This window comes from Rhipicephalus microplus, unplaced genomic scaffold, assembly GCF_043290135.1.
Source record: "Rhipicephalus microplus isolate Deutch F79 unplaced genomic scaffold, USDA_Rmic scaffold_15, whole genome shotgun sequence".
Lineage (NCBI taxonomy): Eukaryota > Metazoa > Arthropoda > Arachnida > Ixodida > Ixodidae > Rhipicephalus > Rhipicephalus microplus.
The window spans coordinates 26702302-26715205 of record NW_027464588.1 but is presented as its reverse complement, the minus strand read 5'-3'; the positions used below and the strand labels follow the sequence as shown (position 1 = coordinate 26715205).

Below are 12904 nucleotides of genomic sequence, written 5' to 3'. Positions count from 1 at the left end.
CAAATATATCTGATAACTTTCAGAATATACAGAATACGTCAAGGATAAGTCCTTAAATATTTCGCTAAAATGCGGACGTCAGACCACCGTAGAAAGGCATCACACTTTGCTCACACATTAGTAATGCTATATAACACACTATTGATTTTATGGATGAAGGAAGATTCTCGAGCTTCTCGATCATGGCACGATTTGAAAACTGATTCTAATAGCGTCACCATAATCTTACCAAAAAAGTGACCTGGTAGATAAACATGCTTGGACAATGAGAGGAGTGGCAAACTGTTCACGAGTGATTTGTGGTTGTTGAAACGAATACGAAAGGATGTTTCGGTTTGACCGATGTATTGCATGTGGCAGATTGAGCATTCAAGTAAATGGTTTTGCTGCTATCGCAGTTCAAGTCCCTGTTATTCTTAAGGGAAAAGGTATGTGCCGTACTTTTAGTAACAGTCGAATTGGTGAACTGCGCGCGACCTTTGTGTCATGTTTTGTTACAGGAGTGACAACCAACAGGAGCAATGAATCTAGTCATGGTATAGGTTAAAGTGTCGCGCAAGTTCCTTGATCTCCGATATACAACTCGTGGTGATTCAGTGAAAATTTGCTTAAGCCGATCGCTCTGGGCAATAGGTTGTTATGCTTTCTGAGCATATGCGACACGTTAGGAATAGATGCAGAATCCGTTAGAACGAGGTTGGTTCAGGAAGGCAGCGCTGATCGCTTGTCCTTATTGTTGAGCTTTTCATGGTCAAGACAATTGGTCCGCTGGAGAGCATCGTCGATTATTTGTGAAGGATACTGTTGTTCGGTTAATGCTTTATAAGCTGGTCACAGTTTCGAGTGAATTCTCTATTGTCCGAGCGAATTATTTTAAAACAGATTGCTTGTATGTTGGGGATACTTGTTTTGCAAAGTTTGACATGGCTGCTTTTAAGATGAAGAGATCTTTGTCGGTCAATGAGCTTCCTGTAAAGGTTCGTCATTAGTTTACTATTGCTATTTCGTGCCAATGACGTTACCCAGACGACACTGCCTCTGGCTCTCTGTGATGGAGGGACGCCGGCGTGCTCAAGCGCGCATGCGTCCAAGCAACGCAGCGCGCCACGCACCTGCGAGTATATGGCACGCAGATCGGTGCTTGACGTGGCATCGCCGGCGTGACGCGCAAAACGAACGCCGGCGCGCACGCGCACCAGGTCACGTCGAGGTATATTGGTACCTACAGTGTTTCATGTAGTCATGTTGTTACATGACACGCATCTCTTGATCAACTGTTTGCACCAGGCACATACTTTCGTCATTCTTTCACATGACGTAATACCGAATTTGGTACATGTGAAGCTAGCGAAACGCACGCGAGTGCATCATGAGCGTATCATTTGGTCATGTTGTTACATGACACGCATCTCATGATTATCATGTTTGCACCTATCATATACCTTCGTCATCCATTCACCATCTGTAATACAAAACTTGGTACATGTAAAGCTAGCGAAACAGCCGCGAGCGCACTTTGAGTGTGATGTGTAGTCATGACTCATGACTTACATGATGTGCATGTCAGGATTTCCACGTTGGGGTTTGTCACTTGTGTTCACCATGCAGTCATGTAATACCATACCAGTTTTTCAACATACCATGTGAAGGAAACCACCGCAAAAGCAACAAGGCCATGAAATGTAAATCATGACATTTAGGACTTATATAATGGTATGGCCAGTCAGTTATACTCGTCATACAGTCATGTTATGCCATACCGAATTTGGTATTGATACCACTAACGAAACGGCCAGGAGAAGTAAAAGTCATAGATAGATAGATAGATAGATAGATAGATAGATAGATAGATAGATAGATAGATAGATAGATCGATAGATAGATAGATAGATAGATAGATAGATAGATAGATAGATAGATAGATAGATAGATACGCTCGATGTCACCAAAGTTTTCTGAGAAACGCTTCGCATTTAAAATGCATACACAGCGTAACCACGATGAAAACAAGCCGTCATATCGGTTAGGAGGCCTGGTCATTGGCGCCATTTGTAAATGGCCTGGAGCATTCTTACTTGCTCGCGAAAAAATGGTTTTACTTGTCTGAATGCGTGTAATCTTCAGCAAAGAAATCAAACAATCGCCTTTTTGATCAATATGCCGTGCCATACACAATGATGCGATGAATATTACAAGATGGCTCAATGTAGGTGGACATGCCATTTAACTTAAGCGAGGTCTTCATGAAAAAAATAACAAAATTAAGATTGTCCATATAACTTGCAGTGGAAGAGCCTACATCAGTTTTACTTTTTATGCTGCAGTTCAAGTGGTGGCTTGAGAAAATTTCTGACGTGCGGTTTATTTTTTCTCATCTCTCCCTTTTAGTTTCATTTTTTTCTCTAAACCGTCCAGCCTCGCTGCGCATGCCTTCCTAACCATGCCTATAGGTGCTCGGATTATTCTGGAATGTATAAAGTAGCCTAGTAATTGAAAAGTTCTACGTATTTTTTACGTAAGCATCCAAAAATGCAACTCGACGCACTATATTACTGGGTCAGAAAAACTGCTGCTCAGGTCTTTAGCGTGGCGTTGCATTGCTCCTGTATGAATGTAATCAGTCGGTTAGTTGACCACGTGCTAGACGGAAAGATGAACCAATGACAAGGGCTCAACAATAAATCAGTGTTCTGCGAATATGTGACTTGCGGTTAGTATATTTCGATTGTGTTATTGTTTTGTGAATTGAAATGTACATTGCCCTTTGTACTTGTCCTTTGTAAACGCTGCAATGTTGCCATTGTACGTTGCCCTTTGTAAACGCTGCAATGTTTCTTGAAAAGCGGCTACAGCGTTTGAAACTTTTGGTAATTTCAAGATGTGGGAGATACACGATGGCCAAGCGCTGTTATGTGTAACCAAGGAAACGAATTCATTTGTATGGACAAGAAGCTACACTTGCCTCAATTCACTCGACATTATTTTTTGCTTCAGAGAGTTCAGAGCTCGTTACGCAGAATGTCTGACGTCGGATGAAGCTTCAGCCTTATCGATTGTGATTGAAAAGTTAGCATTTTCCGTGAACGAAAATTTAAATATATAGAAACAAATATAAATGCTGCACCCAGAACTTCTGCGTTGCAAGCAAGTGATCCCCCACAGAGCCCAATTACTACCTTTTTTATTTTCGTCGCGGCATTTATTGGAATGTGTAATAGATTGCTCCGGGAAAGAGCACGAATTGTATGTAACAGAAGCACGCTCACTAGATGAATATAATCACTAAATCAATATTATAGGAAAACAGTCCCCCGATAGCAAAGCAGAGCACTCATGCGCGAAAGATGTTCAAGCTTTTTTTCATTAGAGAAAACTTTGGAGGTCAAGTCCTAAACCAAATTATGGTGAATTAGTCGTTCGACCAGTCTGTTCGAACGACTAATTCACCATAATCTCCTTTAGGAGAATAGCCATTGGAATAAAATGTGCTTTTGAAGAAATGGCCGACTCGGCATAATAGCCTTGCATGCGTGTCTGCGTTAATTTTCTCTTCAGAATTAGCTGAAAGATATCCCAGAGCAGAATACCATCTTGACAGCTAAAAAAAGCAATGTCCTGTTGTTTACCTGTTCATCGCATAGTCGAAAGAAAAAAAAAGAAACAATAATTAACCTCCTTCGTTATTATTGATTTATTCTCAGGTTGGGTGGCATAATAATTAGTTTTTCATTATATTCTTGTCAAGAAAAAAATGCACGTGCAACCACCGTTAACGTCTGAAATTCGATTTCAGTTCTTTGGCTCTTCATCTTTAAATGAACCAATCGTAATGATTTGGAAATCTACCAGCTCCCTTTATAAAGGATGCCGCGAATCTGTATTTTCAGTAACAGCTCAGTGCTGGTGTCATTGCAAAGCTTTTTAGAGAAGAGTTCAGTGGTGAGTCGAACACATTTCTCATGGTATCTAACTCTATTATTGAATGAGTATATGCCACTCATATACTTGATCAGCCATACTTTTCATTGGATCCGCAAAGTAAAAGAGAACTTGTAAGATCACCAAGTAGAGTTTCAACAGTTGCGGACAAGATTTTCTAGGTTTTCTGTATTACTAATCTGGTCGAAAAGAATATATCAAGTAGATTAATAGAGGATGCCCGTATTCCTTTCACACGATTGGAAAATCGATATTTTTGTATTCACAGACAGTCAGTCAGTCAAAAACTTTAATAAATGGTCCTCAGGAGTTTACGCCACCAGGGTGTCCACGAGGAACATTCTAGCAGCCACTACCGTAGGCGACGCCCGAGTCGGGACGAGAACGTGGTGGTGTTCCGCCAATTCTTGGGCCCTCTGGACACCTTTTGTTGGTTTCGAGACTGGGGCTCCTGAGTGCCTGCTCCCAGTTGGACTCCCTGGTGAGAGGCTTCGAAGTAACGCAGGACATTGCCAGAGCATATGTTCGAGTGAACAGCATACTTCTGACCAGTCTTGGCATTGTGAATTTATGTCTGAGTTCTAACGGCTGAGTCGGCCTCTTAATGGGTATGATCTCGTTTGTAGCATGGGAAAAGCTACCTTTCGCCCGCGTTCGAGCTTTTCATGTAGTAACGGGTATTGGCTTGTTTCGTTTCAGTAGTAGAAGATAATTTCGTGATAGGTGAGTATTTGATCACTAAACGATACGTCTGGGCCCAGATCTTCAGTGGCTGATTGATCGTCGAGATGGGTCAGTTCTCACGCTCGATCATGAGCCATTTCGTTGAGGTTGGGTTGCTGTGGCTCGACCTATTTGTCCATGTGGCCAGAAAACCAAGAAAGGCAGTGAAAGTCCATGCGTTTGCGTGTTTGTTGAATGTGGACTGCTTCTCGAGCGATGTTGCCACTTTCGTAGCCTGAATGGCGGCGCAAGAATCTGTGAAGACATGGGTGTGTGAGGGGTCGACCTTCACTAACTCTATAGCAAACTGGTCGGCTATGGCGCTCGTTACTAGCCTAACCGACGGGGCTGAGCGTAGGGCCCCGTCATCATACACAACCGCTACTGCGAATGTGGAGGAGTTATTGTATTTCGCCGCACCGATGAAGAAGGTAGAGTTTCGATTCGCAGTGGTGCGGTTGAGGATCGCGCGAGCACGGGCCAGGCGTCTGCCTTTGTTGTGTTGCGGGTGAAAATTTGGCGGAAACGGATTTGCCATGTAGGTAGCGTGGACAGCTCCGGGGAAAGTTACTTCGTGTTCAAGGTAGGAATGTGGGGACATGCCAACCTCGCTTAGAAGCTGGCGGCCTGCCTTGGAGTAGAAGAGGCGGATCACTTGGGCCATGGTCTGGGTCTCGATCGCTTCGTCCATGTTGTTGTGTGTGCCTAGTTGGTCGAGACGGAAAGTACTCGTGTTTTGAGGTAAAATAAGGACTTGTTCAACGGTTTGCGCATGAGCGTGTTTAGTTTTATTTTTTCCTCCTTTGTCCAGTTGTGGGCAAAGGTGACGTAATTGATGTGGCTCATGAGGAACGCGTGGTATATTCACGGAAGGTTGGTGTCTCCAAAGCTTCGTTTGCGACGCAATAGTCGTTGAATCTGTCGGAAATTGTTTTCCGTTTTTGCTGTGTTCTTTGTAATGTTGGTGCATGGCAGGCAGGGACCTCGATTAGAAGGCCGAGATTGTGTTCACAACAAATATTTTTGATGCTAGTCCAAGTGGAATATCTCGACGCATACTTGAACATAAACAATCTTACGAGTGATTAGAAAGGCGTTTGAATCAAAAAGAAATATCTGGCAGAAGTTTTCGTATTTCCCGGTGAAAAATCTTATGCGATTTGCTGATTTTTTCAGCAGCACAGACTGTATAATTAAGGCTGCAAAAATGTACAGCACATATTCGAACATTTATAGAATAAATTCGTAAACTGATATCTTCCATCTTACTCTAAGTTCGTGCAAACGAAGGACCCTTTGCAGTTGAGCTGTGATAAATCCTGCATTTGTAATATGTGAAGTAAACTAACTAATAACAGTGGCTAGTAAGCTACTGTCCATTATCAGATATGTATTTTTGTTTCTTGTTAACGCCACATAAAACTGATGGAGTTTACCAGCTCTAAGAAACAGTGCTGCAAGCAACGTTTGCTCATGAATCGTTTTGAACTCAGAGACAAAAACTTTAGAAATGCATTCATAAATAAAAAAAAAATTTTAAACACTCTTTCTATTTCACCTCCTCAATGTGCGGTAAATGAGTTGTATAAAACAACGTTGCCAAGTTAAAACAATGCAGATTCTTAGCGAAGGCAAGTATTCTTTTTTATAACTGCCTCCATTCTAAATATTCCTATATATACGGGAATGATGGTAAAATCATGTATTTGTTATAGTGATGTAGAAAAATTTTATATGTTACCTTTTTCTGTACGAAGTCAAAGGCAGTTCTTTAGGCTTCAGTGTAATTGGTATATTACGTGAGAAGCACTCAGAAAATTTAAAAGAACTAGTTTTTTTATCAATTGAAACGATAAGCAGAGCTCGTTGGAAATAAGGTGTAAACGACAATTTACGTTTGAAAATGCCTAATAAAGATATTTTATTCAAATATTTTGTGTGAGCTCGATGCTTTTTCAAAGGCTGTCTTTTGCTTGTGCAGGGGTATATTGAGGGGCTTGATTGGAAATTCCTGCGCATAAAATTCGACAAGAATTGTGACACTGCTTGATGTTTACGTAGACTTCCACGTACTTCGACAGACTACGCATATAGTCACTGCGCATATTTTGAACATACACCGACACGTTGACGCATTCTTCTGTCACACCATATTGTTCTCGCAGCTTGAGGAGGCGGCTCCCTCTCAAGGAATTACTTAGGTACCACGATTTCCTTCTTCGTATCTTCACCGCAAATAAGTACACCGCCGAGCGAAAACAACGACACTCCGGCCGTAACATTACATACTGCAAAAACTTCAGCAATCTGCAGACTCTGTACCATCTGTTGCTTTATTGCCCGGATGGTGACGCGAACTGACAACTTATGTTCGCAGTTATGGAGCTCTCGGCTTGCTTTGGACAACATCTGAGCATCTTTTGTTCCCAAATAGCCACCGCGGGCGAATCAAACGTACTCTCTACACGGCTGGACTTTGTTGAAGGCAGTGGAATGCGTGAGCGATTTTGAAGTATTCGCGCCGCGCGATTTCGGCGGAAGATCTGAGAGTGCCACTTATCTCTTCCTTCTTTTTGATTTTTTCTCGGCCTTTTTCACACTCTTTTTTTCACCTTTGCTTTCTCCACTCTAGTCTATTATGCCTCATCCCCCTTCTCTTGTGAACCACTGCTGAGGCGTCGCAGTTTGCTGCAGACAGTTGTGGGGTTCGCTTTTTTTTCTAATACTGAAAACCACTCTCTCTACAAATATATGTGAAAAGTATTCGGGCTGAGAGGTGTCTTTCACCTACAAGACTTAGCCTTGGCAAATGATGCAGTTTTGACTGGTGGGAAAGGCCGTTCAATATGCTAAACGGTGGCACGTTGTGTAGCACCAACGATCCGCGCCATGTCCCGCATATTTTAGGCTCGGCGTCGTCGTCCGCCGTGAGGAACGCTTCCTGGACTGCTTCGAATGCACGTTAACTCTTTGCCTCCTCGCGAATACCACTGATTAGAAACAGATTGTTCATCGGCCTTAGTGTCATGGGACTCGCTCGCTGGATTCTGTCTCCAATGGTTGTGCCCCCGCGATCTCCGATGACAGCGCAGTTCTGGCCGACCGGCTCGCCCTCCGCCATCTCCTGACGCAGTGAAGCTCTCGCTGAGTGGTAACCCGTCCTCAGACTCCTTCTACAGTGTCCGTATTTTTCTCTGTTTTATCTTTACTTCTCACTCTATCATTTCTAATCCCTCCTTATCCCTTTGCCTCGTGAGCCACTGATGAGGTGTCGCACTCTGATGTAGACAGTTACAGGGCTCACTTTTGTATTCTTTTCTTTCATTTAGGAATCACTTCCCCTTAGTGTCGTATACGTGGCAACTAAGTTCACATGTGCAAACTGTAAACTCGCGTCTAAAGGCCCACTTCTTCGTTTCCTCTTCACGTGCTCGGTTAGCCTGAATTTCTTGGACAACTGGCTGTGTCTCTTTTGCCGAAAGCCGGGCGTGGTGCATTCTGCGCTCGAAAGCGTCACACTGGCGCAGGTCTTCGTTGCCCGCACACTGAGCCTGATGACGAGCGCTTTCTGCATGCGACTCCGGGAAGTGCCTTGTGGACGCATGCTTCTTTAACGCATTCCGAGCTATAGTCGGCTACGCACCTCATCACGTTACTGGCTTTCACAATAGAAGTAGGATGTGCAACGGGTGGGGAGAGCGTCTGCGGTGGGCACAGTATGTTATCTCCGGCAGCTTACCATTCAGTGTGGGCGACAAGACGAAGCTACTGTCTCGCGCGTCATCTGCCGCCACGCCTGCGCCCACCAGGAGCGCGCAACTGTTCTTCCGCTCGGCCCGCATGCCCGACACTGGGAGCTCCACCCATCGACAATGGCGACGGCGGAATGCCGGCCTAAGGGGCTCCACACCTAAACACTACCAGACTGTTGCGATGTGCATTAGTTTGTTGCGTTTGACAAGCATGTTCGTTTTTTTTCTAATGTTACGTTACCATCCCTTTCACGGGCAGCTGTCCTCTTGCGGTAAATGCGCCTGAATGATTCGGAACCGTCAACACAATCTGAGAACAATCAGAGGAGATTACGCGCACAACGCGAACATTAGAGGTTCTTCCGGCGTTTACGCGGCCGCTAGCGATAACTTTAGAATCTCACATGGCAGATGCATAATGCCAACGCGCTTCACTTTTGGCAAACTATAGACAGCTGATGAACTGTTCGCCGGTATCAATGACAGCGTGTACTGTTTGCTGTATAGCTTCCGCTTTCCGGCAGCAAGTTCGACCAAATAAATACCCGAAACTTGGAAACGCTGACCACAGTCTTGCTTAGTGTCATGGTACCATGTACCAATAATAATTTTTCAATAAAATACTCTCAATCAGGTGCTCATGCACCTCCAGTAGGTGATGAAATTTATAAATATTGGTGCTCTGTTTTGTAACTGATCCAAGTGTAACCAACCCAAACTTATAGTAAGGAGACATCTGCCTTACGCATCATGTATATTTTGAAAAAAATCTTATGAAGGCTTGGAAACTTTAAGAATTTTGTTGCACAGGGTAGGGTTAACAAAAAATATCATCATTATCATGAACATGCTCTCACACGCTTCGTCCTTTTAATGTTCTACTTCGCTTGCACGGCACGTGCGCAGGTTTGATCATCTCGGAATACGGAAACTACCACGAATTGGCCTGTTATTTGAGTAAAAGTGTCGTAATGTCACGTGAACTATACTAAAAAACGGGCAATATTTAGCCATTAGAATAAAAACAGGCAGCATTGTGCAATCAATCATTTTACTTAAAGAAAATAGACTTCCGAGCCTCAATTCAAGATAAGTAGGTTGCAGGAGGTCACGCCAAGGCTCCTGCGAACTTCTTCATGCAGAGATCCAGGGACCGTCAATAGCATATATCCGGACATTTACCCATATAGCTCTTCCGCAGCGTCAGAGAAGGCGGCCACTTTGTCTCATATGTTCTGAAAGTGCGGCTCGTTGGTCCCTAGGTACTGCAATAAAAAATCTGACGCGCTCCTTCGGTGTCCAGCCCATGAAGACCAAATTCTGGCAGTAGAGCGTTCCCATGTTTGCACCAGCAGGCTAGAACTATCGACCAAGTCGTGAGATTAGCCAGGTGTGCGTTTTATCACGTTTTGCTGGAACTAATAGAAGTTCATTCACTCACTCACTCTGTGACTCACTCACGTGACATGTTCTCGCCAGAAATTACTCAAGAGCTGGCCATGTGACAAAGATTGCAAGATCACGTAACAAGTGGCCACGTGACATGTCTAGCTAAGTCTAGCCATGGCCAGCACCCCCTAGTGTTGCGAGAAAAAAATACCACTTAAAAAAAAACACCCGTGCCTATGATTCCAGCCTTTTATTGGTAGTGCAAGCTGCGTACTTTTTTATTTCTGACGTATTATTAGTACATTCAAAATCGAGAAGAAAATTCTCAGCTTCCTAAAAGCTTCACGTTCAAACTTAATGATTTGTTCATACTCAATGTTGATGCAGATGAAGAAAAAATTAGAATGCTCAACAGCTAGACTATATCCCTCGTCTTTCAGTGCGTCACGTACTACAGAGGGCAGACTTTGTTACAATACTTTCTCATCTACGTCTTTGCAGAAGGAAACATGGACAGATTTCTTGGAAAGTGCCTTCTCATGGCGTATGCTACGGCAGTTGGTAAGATAAAACAATCCTATAAATGTTCCACGAACGCAATTTCTGTAGGCTTGGGAAATGTTATAAAAGCGTTTTCTACTTCTATTACGTTTCGATCATCAAGCGACAAACACTTTTGAGATTAGGTCTGCCTTAGGCCAAAACTACCAAGTCGTATGATGGACGCCAATCGGGGCAATCTCAGCGTACTACGCCACGTTGCGTTAGCTCGTTTCTTTGTTGCCTATAGGTACACTAAAAACAAAATTTGAGTCACTAATATTTACAGCTAGATTGAAAGATTGGGTGTGGAGGTCGATACACAGAGCGATCATTTTAACCTGGAAATATAGGAAAAAAAGTGTTTCAATGTGCTCTTCAGAAAGTGTCGCAGCTTGTGGCCGTGCTGTGAGCTAGAGCCAACTTTGCTAGAGAAGATCGGTCTGGCATCCCTTGGTTCACCTGAAAGGGGCTTTCTAATAATACCAGCTCTCGCACGTGTCTCTCGCCCTGAAGCGATACCAGCAGTGTTTCCTGAACCACTAAGAATAGCACCGGCCAGAAGCGCCTAAATGGCGGGGCAGCCTTTAGCCCCTTAGAAAGGAGAAGAGGGAGGTGACTACAAGATGTAGATAAAGAGAGGTCAGGACAGGAACACCTGCAGGCGGATGCGCTGCGTAAAATATGTCGTTGCAGCTCTCGCTAGCCTGCAGCCACCACGCCGTGCTTACAATGCACCAATATACAGTCAGCTGTTCAAAAGTGCCTAAATTGAAATTCTTTGTACTATAGCTATCTGTTCTATAAGTATAATGTTGCTGTTTTCGTGATTTATTGCAATGTGTGTTCTTTAAATCGATAAGAACACGAGTATTTTTGTTCATAAAAGTCTTCCGACAGAAGAGCGAGATGCTATAGCTTTCTGCATCATATCATTTTGACATTGATTTATAGTTTTATTATCTTATCAGTTTACCACTACCTTAAAATCGTCAATATTTGAGGCAGTTTCTTCACATAACATTCTGTACAGCAATAAAGCTAGCCGTGAGATGTGGCCGCCTGTTTCCTAGCTTTCCTAAACATTGTGAGGTGTTCTTATGTAAAAGTTTTTCGGGTATGCCGATTTATCGTTTGCCCATAGGTGGGAACTATTGCACTTCAACAACTATAATTGGCCTTGCAACAAAACGAATGCGATAAAAAGGCTCATTTAGCGATGAGTGCTTCAATGCATCTGTATGCATGAATACGCTCTTCGGTCCAACCTAAAAGCCTGAAACCTGGAGCTTTAAGGCTGAACATTGCATGAAGTGGTTATCTAGGAAGATGGGCCGCCCAAGTAGCTGGTACTTAATTAATGGCTCTGGCGGGGGTTGAGTCAGGAAAGCATGGAATGTCTTTTATGTTAACATAGCATGAAGACGCTGTCGATTATATAGTGATAAAAGACTGTTGTTTCAGTAAATGCACTATCAAGGTTCTATTAGGTCTTGTCTTTCGGACATGCTACTCGTTTTTCCCTTATCCGTAGAAACCATGCGTCACTAACGAAACAGCGAAACAAAAGACTACCATGCACGCCTGACATTCCGTGCTTAATTGCACTCGTCTAGCGCGACAGATGTCAATTCATAATCCGCTTAGTCCGAACATTTGTTGTTTATTTCTCGACTACACCCCAAGGTGATACACTTTGATGTAATAAAAAATTTAAAAAAATTGACAGCAGTGGTTTCAATGCATAGATATGTATCCATTAGGTGGTATATATTAACGCATCTGTCCTTTTTACCATTTCAGTGGCCCTGACCATTGCTCCCAACGAAGCCGAAGCGATTCCTCCTTTTATTCTTGACGCTATTCTCAAAGCGGGAAGGACCGAAGAAAAGGAGAAGGAGTGAGAAATCATACTCGCGGCTGCGTACGTAGTCCCTTTGCTTAGGCCTATAAAAACGAAAAAAAAGGATGACAGCATGGAACTAATAAATAAAAATCGAAACGTCGTTGCCGCTTCTGATGTCTTTTACTAGGCAACGTTTGGTTTTATCATTACTAAATTTAGAAGTTGCACGTAAGCATAATAGCTTAAAAATGTCGGAATAGTCAAGATACAAAACCTGCACAAAAGAGAAGAAACTCTCGATTCTATAGGTATGAAACGCAGTTAGAAACCGTTTCGGAAGGCCATGGCGTAGGCGTAACAATTTCCTTTCTAAAAGAATGAAATGCCGGAATTTGTATGCTGGAGCACTAGAGAAAGAGCATGTGACTTAATTTCATAAAAGCAAGAATGCACATTCGATATATCATTACCATTGTATCTCCTCTCATGCCTATTCGGTAGTTGCTCAACCTACGCAACATGCCAGTGGCTCATACACCTTTCACAGCTATCGCATTTTAAATTGCCTGAAGATTCTACATGTGGCATGTTCTCAGAATGGTAACATACTGAGATGTGCACTGAATACTTCAAGGGGAAGACAAGAAACGTACATTTACTCATATTCAGTAAGAAGTGATTGTCATCAAACCACTTTTCCATGGTTTTAAGATAA

At 43.1% G+C, this 12904-nt stretch overlaps 1 long non-coding RNA gene across 1 annotated transcript; it reads left to right on the top strand.

Moving 5' to 3' along the window:
* Positions 1–3867: 3867 nt before the first annotated feature.
* On the top strand, positions 3868–12349 carry LOC142784657 (uncharacterized). Its single transcript, XR_012888714.1, has 3 exons — positions 3868–3939; positions 10305–10364; positions 12147–12349. It is a non-coding gene; the product is annotated as an uncharacterized LOC142784657 (long non-coding RNA).
* The last annotated feature ends 555 nt before the right edge of the window (positions 12350–12904 follow it).